The 16,927-nt window shown below is 35.9% G+C and overlaps 1 protein-coding gene across 1 annotated transcript in view; it reads left to right on the forward strand.

The window, feature by feature from the left end:
* The first annotated feature begins 6,964 nt into the window (after positions 1–6,964).
* The window catches only part of mtt (mangetout), a 120,027-nt gene continuing 110,064 nt past the window's right edge, over positions 6,965–16,927 (forward strand). The window contains exon 1 of the mRNA XM_070209934.1: positions 6,965–6,997. The gene's annotated coding sequence lies outside the window, so the exon portion shown is untranslated. The remainder of the gene's footprint in view (positions 6,998–16,927) is intronic.

Genomic DNA, 16,927 nt, shown 5'->3' on the forward strand with positions numbered 1-16,927 from the left:
ATGAGGTTCTTAGATTTATTTCATGCGGACTTTAATTAGCTTTTGAGCGCTAACAGGCCGTTGATCAGGCAGCCATTAAATGCGTGGCAACTGCAATCATAGTTCGTTGTCAGCTTGATTGCCATTGGCTGGAGAGCTGCCAAATCACTCATGTGTAGTTCAAGTAGATATTTAAGCGCACACGCTGCGTATGAGCAATATGTGTGCTGCATGCTTCATATGCACATGTACGCACATACAGATAGAGATTGCATGGTCGTCTGCGTGTGGGTAAAGATTTGGTTATTTTATTTGATGCGCCCACTGAATGCAGCATATTTTGTTTATGCTCTCAATTAATCAATGCTTTTATACCTGCTGAGAACAAACACAGTAAAGTTCTTTTTACTTCTTTTTTTTTTTTTTTGTTTAGGCCACACAAAACTAACTTCTGGCAATATGTTGACACATTTTTCGCAAAAGTTGCTTTCCCGTTGCTTTTAGCTTTTGTTGCAGGCTCTGCAGAATACGTTGAACAAATGACAACAATGTGAACTCGTGCTGCTTGTTCACATGCAATGCAGTTGCTTTGCTGCCGCCGTTTCTTGTTAGTGCCGGCATATGTACAATGTGTGTGAGTGCGAGTGTGGGTTAAAAGTCGTTCGTTTCGGTTTATTTGCCGTTGCCAGACTCACATGCCATATTTGCTCAGCACTTTGACGTACGCAAATATTTTTCCTTTTGCATTTTTGCTTGCCACATATTAGAAACTTTACCGCTGCGTTGTTACTGTCAACGCAGCCCCTGGTGGCACGCAGTTTGTTTCATTTTGTAAGTTTGCCGAGGCGTATTCTGCCTCTGGTCATGCATCGCTAGCATTAAACGACACACACTGACATTCATAACTTCAAGCCCCACAGTCTACACTCAAAGCTCACTTTATTTGCCAGCAGCCTAATACAGTTCTATTCCCCTGCTAACAGAACGCTCAATAAACTTAAAATAAACTGAGAAACTTTAACCTCCAGGCCCTGCTGCAGCCAAAATAGTCAGCGTCAGTTGCACTACAGCTCATACTTTAAAAATATCTCCAACTACAAATACCCTCATGCCAAATATTTACCAATTAGTTAAACTTGCTGCTTTGAAACTTTCCAAATGCTTGAGTAATAACAACCTGCGAAAAGCATGCAACCCTTTGTAAACTCAGATATATTCTCAATTTAACATAACCTGCACAAAATTAGAGAAAAATTCCAATTCGCATGCATGTTCGGAGGAGCACATATGTGCACTTAAAAAATTATTACATACTTCATGAAAGATTTTATTATGGCTATAAATATCTTTATTAGGCAACAATATTTTGCTTGCGCTTAGGCCATTATGTTATTTATATGGTTATTCTGATTATGTCATCTTTTAGACGGATTGGAATTACTCTTGATTTTATTGTTTGAGTGTGTTCTCAGTCTTTGAATGCGGCCGCAAGTAGGTTGAGTTCTCTTTTGGTGCAATTGTTTCTAAAATTTAAGATAAAATTGTAGATTATTGTCCTTATAATAATTTTCTTTCAACTATTTGTCTTGGGCTAATTTGCAAGCAGTCAAAAACAAAGTGGCATCCATGCAATTGGCTACATTCAGTTTTCGTTATATATTTTTGGAAAATGTCCCGTAAATAAAGGGTTCATTGCTTTGTTTTATTTTATTTTTTCAGAGCATAGCTCAGACGCTATTAAAGTCAAATCATGAATTTATGATAGCTTAGAAGTCTTACTATTGTCATCAAATGCTTTTCTTGCAGACATATTGTCTCAACATTTGCAATCTTTTGATTGACCCGAGTGCATACAGACTCTGTACACACACAACATGGTAACTGCAAACACAATTTTGTGCAGCTCATTAAATTTGCATTGCGGCTGCAGACATTCAACAGGACGACCGCAATAAAAAATAAAAAAAATAAAAAGCATGCAACTACGAAGAACTCATGTATTAAGTTGTTTTGTGGCACACAACAACTATCGGAGAAATGTGTGCTAAGCTTCTCAAGTGACAAGTTTGCTTGCTTTGAATTGTTTATTATTCGGATCGGGCTAAATAAGTAATAGACAGCTTAAAGTTGAATTCAAGCCAAGCTACTAGTTGCATTTTAATAAATACATTGCTCCAAAGAGAATTATATAATTAGAAACCATTCGACAGATACGGTGCGCTTTTCTTTTTCTTTATTTAGCAGAATTATATGTTATGCACATTGATTGCTATTTGATGCGTTTTTCATTGCCACTCGACTAGATGCGCTTCTTCCAATTGTTGCATGAAAACTTTTCTAGGTGCTCGCAACGTTAATCAATCTCAGAAGCTAAAGTCATACTTTTCGGATTTGTCATTGTTCGCTTTTTATTTGCTGCAAATGCAAATCAATCAATGGCAGGCGACCGAAAGCCAATTTGATAAGTTTAAATTGATTTGGGCGTTTCGCTTGCCGGCCATGACAATTTGCAAAGCTACCATTCGGCGGCACTTTAAACCAAATCATGATAAATGTGCCCGGGCTACTCACAGGCGCAGCTTAACTATTTCAATTTGACCAATGACCCATTTATCGCCAGCTACTAAGCCCGCACATATGTGTGTACATGTAACCCGCGGGAGAGTCAGTATTCGGGGGGGGATCAGACAACTCTATGCGAGCATAAATAAATTTATTGGAAAAACATGTTGTCAATAAAGGACACACATAACATATATAAATGCAATGATTTTTCACTGGCCGGATACGGTGCTGTCAAATCCGAAATTTTGCCGTAAAATCTGTCTTTTAATACAAATAATAATGCGTATTTGGCCTGTGTGCAACGTCCGATTATCTAGCTAAAGCAATTGAAGATGCAGACTGCGTTTCGTGTATAGCCTAACCCTCACAAATCGTGATTTCCACATTTTATTAAGACTCTCGAATCGTTTTGGAGTGTCATAAAGTAAAATCACGCAATGAATGAACTCGTTGAACCTTCTATTTAAACTTATGGTGCTTTCTGTCTTGTTTTATGCTTTTTAAAAAGGGGCTTAGTGCCAAACTTTTGACATTAGCCGAGTTATGAAAGTAAAAGATATTCCTATCATATTAAGCATTAGCATGGTTATAAGTATTTATCTAATGGATCCTGCTGGTTAGAATAAGGGTGACAAGCCTACCGTATTTAAAAATGAACTTTCCAATATCGAATTGGATATTATCAAAAATAAAATGTAACCAATAAATAAATTAGTAAACTTTTTATCGAGCACAAATTTTGTTATTACTTTGTAGAATAAATATTCTTTTCGACATTTGGCTAAGGGCCTTGCAGATATGTGTTGAGAATACAATAAAGCCTTTAATTGCATAGTTTGACGAATACATGCCACTTTTAGAGCTATGTGATAAAGGACTTGCCTCTTAAAAAAGGAGCATAGAGAAATTTTATTTAGTTGTCCAATCGCTCCGGCTCCAATATATGTACCGCTTGCATTACACAGACGGACCTATGTTAAGATTTATGACGAAAGATTTAAACTGAGGGACTAGCTTGAATAGAAAAAGACTGTTGAAACTGTACATGTATATATACACCACATATAATACATTTATATATAAAAGAGTATGAAAACCCCCATCACTGGCCGCATTTCAGGCGACAATCGCAAGCAAAAATCGACGATGTGCGCTTTATAGCAAGTATTTTAAGGATTGTGTAAAGAGCTTACTGAAAAGTTTCGTCATTAGTATTTGATAGTTGAACAGCAACAAAATATGGTATATTTTGAGCAATAAATGAAAAATGAAACTTTGGCGCTGTTGTTGGGCGCTTGCCAAATGCAGCGTGATTTCTATTGAGCAATTTCCGATAAATGTCGCCATTGAAAATGTATTCCATTTAGAGCTGTAATCATTTTTAAATAAAAAATGGAATTCATAGTTTCTGGATGTCTTTGTTAAGGATAGTTGAACAATTACAAATTGGACCGACTGAACAAGGAATTAAGTCAGGCAACGGTTCTGTATTGTTACTTAACTTCGTTACACTTTATCTTAAATAGTTGATGGATGACATTTCAGCACTTGTTAAACTTGGTTGCAATTTGCGGAGCTTATCAACTTTTGGTATTATACAAAACCGATAATTTATTATTTCTCTTTCTCTTTCTGTCTACTCAAGCAGTTATTGGGTTTAAAACCCAATCTCATTCAACACACTCTCCAAAACGTTTACTCAGTCCAAACTGGCAAACACGAATTGTTGTTAAGCATTCCAAAAGTTGTGTTGTCAGCTTGTAAATCTTTAAGTTTACAACTGCAACACAATTGCTTCCCCGCAGTTGCAATAAACTGCAGCACAAAGTCACAACTTAGAGATTGACCCATACACTCACTCACATACACACACACACACACACGCACACACATACACACACAAACTTGCTACGTGTCGCACAGGAAATAAAGGAGGAAAAATCAAGAAACAACAACAATGCACGGTGCGGCAGCCCAAGGGGACCCATTAAATTCCATGCAGCACTTTTGACAGTAAGTTACCAACTGCAATGGAATGTCTTAGAGGTTACCAATACATTGTTTGAGCAGATATAAACTAGGAGTTCGGACCTCTAGCTTGCAATTTTTGTGGAGCGCAGGTGTTTTTAATTTATAATTTATCACAGTTTCGTGAGTTTACAACATTTGCTTGGCCTTCAGTTTAACTTAAACATTTAAATTTACAATATTGAATAATTTTGTGCAAGGCAAACGAATCTTGAACCGAACTAGGAGTCCGAAAACAGCAGAAAAATATAGTTGCATCATTAAATATGCAAAAAGTAGCCAGTCTGGACAAATAAAAGAATGTAAATAAAATATGTTGAGAATTTTGTTAATTTTAAATTTGGAAGAATCGAATCGAACAACGCTTGGCTGGAAAATCATGTTCACGAACCGTACCTAGTTAGAGGCGGGTGAAGCGTGAAAGCGGGAAATTGTGTTTTGGTTTATGTCCATGATCGTAAGTGAGTTACGGAAACATGATTCGCTTCGACTAATATTCCACATTTACGATTAACCCTTGCCAACTGTACCAAAGGAAGCACAGAATGGTTGCCCAGCGGAATACTGAATGTCGTCCAGCCATAATGTCTGATAGGACGATAAACAACGGCGTCTTTGGCTCCGCCTTTACGGCTGCTCCTGGGAACAGCTCGGCAATTTGTCAGTGTAACGTGTCGCCAATTGACGCCTTTTTATATGTGATTTTTCTCTATTTTTTTTTTTTTTTTTGGCATTTTATGTTGCCAGAGTGCCAAGTTTGCAGAATGGAATCAGACAATGCCAGCTTGCTGCGCGTGTGTATGTGGATTGTTTGTGTGTTAAAATGAACGAACATTATCATAGTAATTGGCGGTTCTGCATGGCTGCGTTGTCAACTCAAAACGCAGTCAATCAAATCTAAGCAGGCAGGCAATGGGCAGGCATAACAAAGCGGAAGCTTATCTAACAAACAGCGCTGCCGTACTTAAATTCTATGTGAGCCTGCATACGTACAAAGATTGAAAAACATACACCATTTGCATGTTCGAGCCAAGGCGTATTTGGTATAGAAAGTCAGGCGACCATGAAAATAATTTCTACATCATATCAATATGAGCTCATAAAAGTCAAACACGTCACTGATATATAAATGTGCGGGCCTCGTTATGGCAGCGGCTGCTGCTGTTGGGCCTCGACTAGACTATGAAATTTTGCATACAAAAGTTTTACACATGAGCGCCAGCAGTGCCTGTCTATGTGTGTGTGTTGTGTCTGTGTATGTGTGGGTATATGGTATATGGTGTGCAGTCGACAGTTTTGACTTTGTTGGGGATCTCAACACCCGCTCGTTATTCATGCCACTTTATGCTTAGTTGTCGCCTGACAACGAATGCAACGCTTATGCAGAAAAGTGCTGCACACATTGATGCGCCTCTAAGCGGCATCCACTATTTCGTAATCCATATGCTTGATTGTATTCGTCAGAAAGAAAGAATAAGTTTACTCTTCCGTTTTAATTTGAGCAAGCATGCTGGGTGTGAGACTGCCCGACTTGTAGATACTCTGTAGTAGGTTCCACCCTAGCACACTTTCATATGCATATTCATATTCATGTATTCTCAAACACAGTACCCCGCCCTAGATAAGATTCCCGGTAGACTGCCTTCAACGAACGAAACCTAAGACAAAGGCATTATTAGTCAACAGTGAGCAAGTCGAGATACAACATGCACGGGCAAACAGTACATCACAGGTGCGCGACAGGAGGCCGAAGTGGCTTTTGACTCGGCCATGCAATAAGCCGAATTATGCATAAGACAAGCGTTCTCACAGGCTGCGTGGCCAAAGGTAATGCATACCTCGAATTACAGACGCATTCTTGATTGCACCCATAGAGATAATTCTATCTAATTGGAGAGTTCTTGAACGGACAGGCGGCCGGTCCACACAAAATATATCATTAGCTCATTCTAGGTGTTTGCGACAAAGGAGCTTGTTGGCTGATTGAGTGAATGACTGTTTGGTGATCAACGAACCAGCTCAACAGCTAGGAAACTAGGTTGCTTGTACTAATTAGTGTTTGTGACGTATGTGCATGCCAAAATGGAAATCAAGTATCTTAATGGAACGCGGTTGTATCTTTTGGTTTACATAGCTTAAAAATAAACTTAAGAGATCTTTATGAAAATTTATTTGACTTTTCAAATTCAAATTTACTCTCTTGCAGTTTATGTCACTCTCTCGCTCTCTCTCTCTCACTCTCTCTCTCTCTCTCTCTCTCTCTCTCTCTCACTTGCTCTCTCTCTTTCTTTTGTCGCTTTCTGTTTCCTGCTCTCATACTAATCCGTTAACTACATCTTTTCTTCTTTTAGTGATGTGTATTTATAAAAGTACGTATCCGCCCCATTGGATATCAAATAATCAAGTGTGCTATATAAACTTTTAGGTAAATATATATAGTGACATATCCATAGTCGCACCCACCCTTTAACATAACTTAGCACATAAGCATAAGCACAATTATAAACATTTCTAATATTGTAAACAAAGAGCCTGGTGATAACATCGACATTGGTCAAGATCAAACTGTCCCCCTTTGGTAGACATAAACAATTCACCCTAAATATCACGCCACTGTCAATGTTCCCATCAGAGTACTATCCCACGCATAATTGCTGACGCAGCTCAAACTTCACTCAATTTTGACTCAAACTCTCTCAAAGCGAAGTTTGCTAAGCGACCGCAACAGTTAGATAAATCAGTTCATATTCGGGAAGCAAATCTGAATGTACTCAACAAAAGTAGCCGTTAAGTGAAAATAATAAATTGAAATATATTTTTTTATAGTAACCTAACGTGTAAAACTTAATTGGCGCAGCCGGTAGGATACGTCGGGAAAAATTAAAGATCGCTAAAGGATAATTAATTCCCAGATCTAACGCACAATCGCGACCGAAAGTGTTGTCGGAGTGTAATAAAAATTTTCTCGAATACGTATCCGCACAAGAACCTTCGGGTCATTAGTAGCTTAATAATATTGACCCTTTGGGCAATAAAGCTACTACAGTTAATAACGACTGGCTTTGCATATCGTTTGATCCCTGCAATACGTTATTACTGAGTCTTTTTAAGACACACACACAAAAAAAAAAAAAAACATTTACACAATAATCCATCACAAACTTTAACTTAAAATAAAAGTGCAAAATCAAAGAACAATAAAGTTCAAACCTACAAACTCAAAACTATTCAAAAAAAAGTGTATTACACCAAGATGACAATGGAATTATCAGAACAACACCTCAACCAGGCCCTTTCACAACTTAGACAGGTGCCAAGCTTTGACGGATCAACGGATCAACTAAACGCCTTCATTAAAAGGATAGATTACATCCTACACCTGTATCCAACCCGAGATGTTAGACAACATAGCATCTTATACGGAGCCATCGAATTGCAAGTCACAGGAGATGCTCAGAGAATATCACAAAGGACAGCAGCCAACACTTGGCAGGAGCTGAGAAACGCATTGATTGAAGAATACAAAGTGCAGACACCATTTGAAGAACTCCTTCGACGCTTATACAACACGAATTACCAAGGAAACGTCCGTAAGTTCATCGAGGAGCTCGAGAATAAATCTTTTGTTATTTTAAATAAGTTAGCACTAGAAAATATACCTAGCAATACAACCCTTTATACAAATGCTATGAATAACACAATCAAAGATGTTATTACAAAAAAATTACCAGATAGGCTTTTCATGATGTTAGCCAGACACGACATTACGTCGACACAAAAACTAAAGCAAGTAGCTCAAAGAGAGGGATTATATGAAAATAGCGTTACTGAAAAACCTAAAAATAATAATGTTCAGGGAAATCCAAATAACAATCGTAGGAACATGGGAAATTATCAGCAAAATGCTAACCCAACCACCATTTCAAGTGGCTATTCCAACACGAATCAGAGTTATCACGCACAAAATAAACAGCATAATAAGTCCGAAGACAATCAGAAAGCTCACCACGAGTTCCAACAGAAATTAAGTCAAGGTAGATACCAAAATCCCTTAAACTACCAAAATCAGTCCCATTCACGCTTGAATGCACCAAACCCTCCGACTAAACGTCAAAGAGATAGTAACAGTGGGCAGATGAAAATGGATACATCCGAAAATTTTCATCAGCAAGCCTCGGAACAAACAGAAGAAATCCATTCATAAAATTGATTATGAATGACGAAGTTCTAAAATGTGTCATCGACACAGGTTCAACCATAAATCTAATGAAAACAAACCGCTTAAATTTTCCAGTTTACAACGAAACATTAAAGGTTCACACCATAAATGGTGTTATTGAATTAAAACAAAGTATACGATTAGGAGCAAGCAAAATTTGTCCGAGCAAACAAAAATTCTATATTCACGACTTCTCAGAGCATTATGATGTTCTGATTGGGAGAGAATACCTTGAGGCATGTCAAGCAAAAATAGACTATGCACAAGGATCCGTAACCTTAGGAGAATTTAACTTTTGTTTTAGATATAATGACGAAGAGGTCGAAGAGGACATGACCGCACAAGAGTGCCTTGATCCACCCTCAACAGAGGACAGACCATTTAACTTCGCTATTAATAATGAATTAATAGAAAACAATGAGTTTAGGCTAGAGCACCTAAACTCAGAAGAAAAAGAAAAAATAAAAAAAGTTTTACATGAATTTCGTGATATCCAGTACCATGAAGGTGACAATTTGACTTTCACTAGTACAATTAAACACAAAATTCTAACGAAACATGAGGACCCAATTTACAAGCGTCCATACAAATATCCTCAAATATACGATGAGGAAGTAAATAAACAAATAAGCGATATGATAAAACAAAATATCATACGTAAATCCAAATCCCCTTACTGCTCACCAGTAATAATCGTTCCAAAGAAAAACGATGCATCTGGAAAGCAAAAATTCCGGTTAGTCATAGATTACCGCAATCTCAATGAACTAACTATTAATGATAAATACCCTATCCCGATCATGGATGAAATATTAGACAAACTTGGAAAATGTCAATATTTCACAACCATTGATCTAGCCAAAGGCTTCCACCAAATCCAAATGGATCCTGGTTCAATACCCAAGACCGCATTTTCGACTAAACATGGCCATTACGAGTACACTCGCATGCCATTTGGTCTTAAGAATGCACCTGCAACGTTCCAACGTTGTATGAACAATCTCTTAGAAGATTTAATTTTTAAAGATTGTCTGGTCTACTTAGACGACATTATTATTTTTTCCACTTCATTGGAGGAACACATTTTGTCGCTACAAAAGGTATTTAAGAAGCTTAGAGAAGCTAACTTAAAACTACAGTTGGATAAATGCGAGTTTATGAGAAAAGAAACTGAATTTCTCGGTCACATCATCACAACTGAGGGTATAAAACCAAATCCCAACAAGATACAAGCAATTGTCAAATTCCCAATTCCAAAAACCCCAAAAGAAATTAAATCATTTCTAGGATTATGTGGTTTCTATAGGAAATTTATACCAAATTTCGCTAATATAGTAAAACCATTAACACTTAAATTAAAAAAGGGAGCAAAAATCAATATAAAAGACAGAGACTACGAGCTAGCGTTTGAAAAGCTAAAAGTACTCATAACATCCGACCCAATTTTAATATACCCTAACTTCGAAAAACCATTTTCATTAACTACAGACGCGAGTAATATGGCAATAGGGGCCGTCCTTTCGCAAGAGCATAAGCCTATATGCTATGCAAGTAGAACTCTCAACGAGCATGAGTTAAATTATTCAACGATTGAAAAAGAATTATTAGCAATCGTTTGGGCCACTAAATACTTTAGGTCCTATCTCTTTGGTCGACAATTTCAAATCCTTAGTGATCACAGACCACTCGTCTGGTTAAATAATATGAAAGAACCTAACATGAAATTACAAAGGTGGAAGATCAAGCTAAATGAGTTTGATTTCCAAATTAAATACGTCCCAGGAAAAGAAAATTATGTGGCAGATGCTCTGTCCAGAATTCAATTAAACGAAAACTTCTTAGGCGAAGATACAATTAGCACAAGAGCAACAATACATAGTGCTCAAGAAGACAACAGTAACCATTTACAAATCACAGAAAGACCACTTAATTATTATAATCGACAAATAGAATTTGAAAAAGGAACCGAGAACGAAACAAAAGTTACGAATTACTTTCACAAAACCAACATAAAAATTACGTACAAAGACATGACTAATACGCATGCCAAAGAATTAATAAAAGAATACTTATGCACAAAGAAAAGTGTGCTATACTTCCACAACGAAGCAGATTTTCCAATTTTTCAAGAAGCCTACTTAGAAATAATAAGTCCGAATAATTCAACAAAGGCAATGAAAACTAGTACAAAATTAATAGACCTTCAAACATACGCAGAATTCAAAGAATTAATATTAAAAAAGCACAAAGAATTATTACATCCAGGAATTGAAAAAACTATCAATTGGTTCAAAGAAACCCACTATTTCCCAGATTATCAAAATCTAATTCAAAATCTAATAAATGAATGTGAGATTTGCAACATCGCAAAAACAGAACACAGAGATACAAAATTAACTTTCGAAATAACTCCGGAAATCGCTAATATCCGAGAAAAATATGTAATGGATTTTTACATAGTAGGAGATAAACAATTTTTATCTTGCATTGATATCTATTCAAAATTTGCATCATTAATAGAAATAAAAAGTAGAGACTGGCTAGAAACCAAACGAGCTATATTACAAGTGTTCAACCAAATGGGTAAACCCATCGAAATAAAGGCAGACAAAGACTCAGCTTTTATGTGCACAGCTTTACAATTATGGCTAAAATCAGAAGCAGTAAATATTAATATAACCACTAGTAAAAACGGTATATCCGACGTAGAACGATTTCATAAGACAGTTAACGAAAAACTAAGAATCATTAACAGCAACTCAGACGTCGAAAATAAACTTACAAAATTTGAAACTATACTCTACACGTACAATCATAAAACAAAGCACAAAACGACTAACAGAACACCAGCGGACATATTCATATATGCAGGTACACCAGAGTATGACACTCAAGCTAATAAAGAAAAACTAATAAATAACCTCAACAAAAACCGAAGAAACTTTTAACAATTTAATTGAACAAAGTAAAGAATTCAATAACCTTATACAAATCGAATACCTAGTAGAAAAATTAAACAGAGAAATAAACGGCTTAAAAATAGCCAAACGTAGCAAAAGAGGTTTAGTTAACATAGTAGGAACAGCATATAAATACTTATTTGGAACATTAAATCAAGAAGACAAAGCAGAAATTGAACAAAAAATAAGCAACTTAGCAGAAAACAGCGTCCAGGTTAACGAATTAAATTATATAATAGAAGCTATAAACAAAGGAATAGAAATCATGAACGAACTAGATCAAGAGAAACAAAAAGGAAAGAAATTAGATATCCTTATATTTAACTTACAACACTTTACAGAATATATAGAAGACATTGAGATGGGAATGCAGCTCACAAGATTAGGAATTTTTAACCCAAAATTACTAAAACATGACTATTTGTTGCATGTTAATTCTGAGAAATTGTTGAATACAAAAACTTCCACTTGGTTTAAATCAGATACAAACGAAATACTGATAATATCCCATATTCCTCGAGAAATAATAAAAAGCCCGGTATTCGAAATAATTCCATACCCGGATGAAAATAATAATATTTTGACAGAAATAGCTCATGAAAAATATTTTACCCAAGATAAAAAAGTTTATAGCAGAGAAACAAAAAAATTAATTAATAATGAATGTTTAACAGGAATTTTAAACCAAATAACATCAGAATGTAGTTATACTAAAATTTTGCAAAATTTTCAAATCAACTACATAGAACCAAATATAATTTTAACTTGGAATTTACCAAAAACTATATTAAACCATAATTGTATAAATAACGAAATAACAATAGAAGGAAACAATATAATAAAAATCTTTAATTGTTCATTGCAAATTAATGAAATTTCAATTTCAAACAATATGTTAGATTATACTCAAAGCATTTACGTAAGCAATGATGTTATAAAATTAGAACCACTTTCGTTTGTACAAACGAAACAAATTATAAATGCACATACAAAATTTAACAATGTATTCCAGATAATTACAATAACCATATTTGTAATCATATTAATAAGTTTAACACTGTATTTGACATATAAGTTCAAAAGCATACCTAAGAAATTAATTATAAAATATAAAAAACCCAAAGTAGAAGAAACACCTACAATAATAGGAGATATACCAATTGTAAAAGAAGAAAATGTTACACTATATCCAAACTTAAACACCTGAGGACAGGCACTTTTCTAATGGTTGGGGGAGTGACATATCCATAGTCGCACCCACCCTTTAACATAACTTAGCACATAAGCATAAGCACAATTATAAACATTTCTAATATTGTAAACAAAGAGCCTGGTGATAACATCGACATTGGTCAAGATCAAACTGTCCCCCTTTGGTAGACATAAACAATTCACCCTAAATATCACGCCACTGTCAATGTTCCCATCAGAGTACTATCCCACGCATAATTGCTGACGCAGCTCAAACTTCACTCAATTTTGACTCAAACTCTCTCAAAGCGAAGTTTGCTAAGCGACCGCAACAGTTAGATAAATCAGTTCATATTCGGGAAGCAAATCTGAATGTACTCAACAAAAGTAGCCGTTAAGTGAAAATAATAAATTGAAATATATTTTTTTATAGTAACCTAACGTGTAAAACTTAATTATATATATATACTTATTTTATACAAATTTTTCAGTAAGCAAAATGTGATTTGTCCCCTCCCATATACCCAAAATTGTATATGCGTGCAATGTGATTTGTAATTTTGTCACGCAACATGTAAGGTATTTCCGACTGCGTCATGCCTTCATGTTTTTAATCAATGTGATTTGTTATAAGGTGAATATTTTTTCGCCACCCGCTTGCCTGTTGTCTCGCTGTTGGGTGCACAGGATAATATTTTCAGTTTTGTGATTCGAATTGTAATCTGATGATCAAATCACATCATCCGATGGATCTAGAAGTGATTATTTAAAATTAAACATAAGATAATAGCTTAGAAAATGAGAATTGAAAATATTCGGCTTATATAAAAAACATATGACACAGCGCATTTTATCGGCAGCATCTTGAAATTAACTTGACTCATGTATTTTTTAAGCTTTTACGAGCCATAAATTATAAATATTAAAATTTGCACTTATGAAAAAGCTCGAGGCTTAAACAAATATCCCTATTGACATTTTTTGCATCTCATTTCGGATGAATCGGGCTTAAGTGTAGGTTTGCAAGGCTGGGCTATTAATTCAATTCAATGTGAGGGCACATCTGGTTGAGTTTTTATGACAACTCAGGCGTACACTGATGAATTATAAATGACACATTAGACAACATCAAAATGATGATTTGCTGAGTGTTATTAACTCACAGCAAAACTGGATTATGGCAGAGAGCAGTAAAATATACAGCATATTTAAACGCGCCAGGAGTGATTGATATTGGTATTAAATTTAATGAAATTTTAATCAAAGCGAAATCATTTTTTTGAATGATGCATAATAATTTGTTATGGCTCTGCTTGGACAGTCGTAAGCCGATTAAGTTCTATGCCGCGTGGCTCCAGCGAAGCAACAAAGCAAAAAAACGTGAATAATTTTCGCAGAATTTTGTCCGCATAAGCAATTATTTTGGAGCCCATTGGACTATGTTCTGAAAGTGGTCTGCCAAAAATGCAATTTCATTTACTCATTCCGCCATAATTTTTGAATGTTTTTCTTTGTTTGCCATTCCCTGAACAGGGTGTTTATTTTTATTGTACGAAATTGGCTCGTTGACATTTCAGACAAAACAGCTCTGAAAGTTAATTAAACTTGGACAGCCGCAAACAAATCCCAGAACTAATAAAAATCAAACTGTTTGTCTTGGCCAAGTGCTGAATGTTAAGGGCCTCAATCTGTTCTTGCTGTTGTTGTAGCCTTAGCAATTTGTTTGGCATTACAGAGTTGAGCAATCGAAATTTATTCTGTATACCAAAATATTTTTATATTATATTGCCAATGCAATGAAAAGTAATTAAAACCAGATCAAATTGCGCATCTATTCATTTTAAGTGTTTTAAAATAAATTCACCGCAAAGAAGTAAGAGTGCTCAAACGATATGCCCGTCTTCATAATACCCTGTATCCAATAAGTTGTTGCTTTAAGTGAATAAACTAAATGTGCCTTCAATGTACACACAAAGTTGACACTCACCATGTTACTTGCACGATATGTTTGATTAGTGTGCACTGCTTCATTTTAACCTTATTAGGTATTGTGAATAGACACAGAATTTATCTAAAAATGTGTTTTAAGCAACTATAAACAGAGAAAATATATTTTATTTGCGTAAAATTTCAATTTGTACGGACCAGTTTTGGGTAAAAGTGCGCATGGCTAAATTGAAGAGTGAAATATAAAATATATACACAACGTACGTATGTTTATATAGCACAGTCAATATTGAGCCGACAGCCAGCACAAAAATGATAAATGATAAATATTTTATGCCGGCATCATCAGAAATAACAACAAGAACTGCACGAAGCTTGCAAAAAATATTGTCTGTGTTTTAGTGTACAGCATGCGGCAAAAAGGGCAAACTTCCTTTTTTTCATATTACTTGACACGTTTTACATGCGGCCTAATCTTTCCTGCGTTTGCTTCTGGCTTTTTGCCAGCCATCAATTCGCTTTGACGTTGAAGAATCCCTTGCCCGTCGATTTGTGGTTAGCCGGATCCATACAAATTTGGCTTTCGATTTGGTCTATGGATTTGTTATACAGGTGCCTGGTGTTTGTCCTACAAACGGCTTCATAAATCAGACTTTCACTTTTAAGTTCATCGATTTATAAAATTTCATAAAGAACATGTATGTGTAAATTTAACTGAATGCTAAATACAGGGAACCTTCTAGCGAGAAGCTCGCGAGCAGCACAGCCGTACTTATTTTATTTTCATTCTAGTTTGTTTAAGGCAAGCAACAGCTTCGGTGTGAAGTGCATCAATTAAAAAACATTTATGCGCATATCAAGCTTGTAGTTTATTTGAGATACCGTGTAGTAAAATTTGATTTGTTTTATGTTTTTGTTTTATTCGCTTATAATATATTCAGTCAACAAATACTGAATTCATGCAGCCTTTCGGCTAAAATAAAACTTTATTCAAATTAGGATTAAAAATAAAAATGCATGTATTAATGCAGCAGTGATTGAATTTTTTTTTTAACTTTTAAATTGTGTTTTCTAACATATTGCAGGGGAAAACAATTAATGTTACGCGTTCTTCTTCTGTAAAGAATTAGCAATTCAGCAATTACAAAATTTTATATATATTTTTATTATTCGAGTTTTATCAGAAAAAATATTTTCTTCGCTTTACTTTATTCATCAAATGAAAACAGTGTTAATGCAGCCGCTGACCCAATTATCGATTTAATAGAGTGCTGGCCATCTTGGGAGTGTGAGTGTGAGTGTAAGTGTGAGTGTAGAGGGTTACCATTAACCAAAGAGAATGCAAGCTGGTAAAGCTTTCAGCTAATTCTCAATCGGTTTAAGGGCAGCTGTCAAATGTGGCAAAATGCGCAGCACTTGCAGTGCAGTGCCATAGGTCAAAAGTTAAGCATCGTTCGTTTGGCATTTGCCGCAAACGCAGCCAAGGAGCGTGTGACATAATGCAACAGACATGATAGAACGACATGCTGTGCCACTCATACCCCGACTTGCAGTTGTGTGCAATGGTGTCACGGCCGAGCGCACTGGGAGCGTGTAATCCAAAACATCGCTGCTTGCCGAGGTTCCATTTTGCTGGCCCGCTAAGTGGCGGCCGCTTAAAACAAAACGGGTGACAGCTCACAAATGCCGTTGCCTGATTAATATCTGTAGCTGTCACTGGGTTGCCAACAGATGCTCTGAGCTTGACCGCTCTGCGACCAGTTGCCTTCAGCTGGGCCAACAGTTCGACTGTGATAGCCACAATTGTTGCACGCACAACATTGTAAAAGTAACTGTGGATAAATTGAATTTATGCGGGCACAGTGTTCAATATGATTGCAAAAGCCAATCTAATGGAAAATTCCATTTTCTGCCGTACCAAACACACAGCCACACATGCTTACAACCACCCACCCGACCACACACATACACACACATACACGTATTAAGTGTCATATGTGGGCACTGGCGTTTTTATTTCACACATTTTGTGGAAGTA

The sequence above is a fragment of the Drosophila virilis genome, chromosome 5 (genome assembly GCF_030788295.1).
Source record: "Drosophila virilis strain 15010-1051.87 chromosome 5, Dvir_AGI_RSII-ME, whole genome shotgun sequence".
In the NCBI taxonomy this organism is placed as follows: domain Eukaryota; kingdom Metazoa; phylum Arthropoda; class Insecta; order Diptera; family Drosophilidae; genus Drosophila; species Drosophila virilis.